Raw genomic sequence first — 679 nt, 5'->3', positions numbered from 1 at the left:
GCTCTGATTGGTTCGTATGATAATGAGCTCACCCCAGAGCGCTTCGTATTGTCACAAACAGGCAAGCGACAAGAGGAGTTCAGGTAAACAGAGGTGTTTATTGTCAATGCGGTGATGGTTAGGATCGAAGGCAGGTGAGTAGGAGAGATATGAGAGAGTTCTGGGGATCTTAGCTTCTTGGTAATCTGGGTGTGATAGTAGTAGGAATCCTGGAGATGAACCGGGGCTGAGGAGAATCAGAAGAGCGGAGACTGAATGTACTTCTGGAGGTAAGGAAACAACAGTTAGTAAAGCTTGTAATGAGTCTGGCAATGTTCAGGTAGTGAACGGTAGACCAGACACTGGAATGCTGAGTGGAGTGAGAAGATATAGCGGGCTTAATTGGTGATGCAGGTGCAGGTGATCAGAATTCGGGTGATTGGGATCTGGTGTGTGTCGGAGGAGGTGACTGTGCTGACGTGAGTGATTGTGATGATTTCCTGACAACACTAGGGTTTTCTGAAACCCAGCCACTGGGATTGAGAAGGAAAACACAGTACACTGGCAGCTGGGTTTCCAGCCAATGACTGCATTTAATTTGACCTCACTGTAATTCAATTACATTTTAGGTTTGAATAGAGAATACAGGAAGCAAATGTATTCTTTAATGGGGTCCTATTATGCTTTTTCACTTTTTTAA

Source organism: Sinocyclocheilus anshuiensis, unplaced genomic scaffold (genome assembly GCF_001515605.1).
Source record: "Sinocyclocheilus anshuiensis isolate Anshui unplaced genomic scaffold, SAMN03320099.WGS_v1.1 scaffold10194, whole genome shotgun sequence".
NCBI classification, from domain to species: Eukaryota; Metazoa; Chordata; class Actinopteri; order Cypriniformes; family Cyprinidae; genus Sinocyclocheilus; species Sinocyclocheilus anshuiensis.
Note: the sequence above shows the minus strand (reverse complement) of the source record.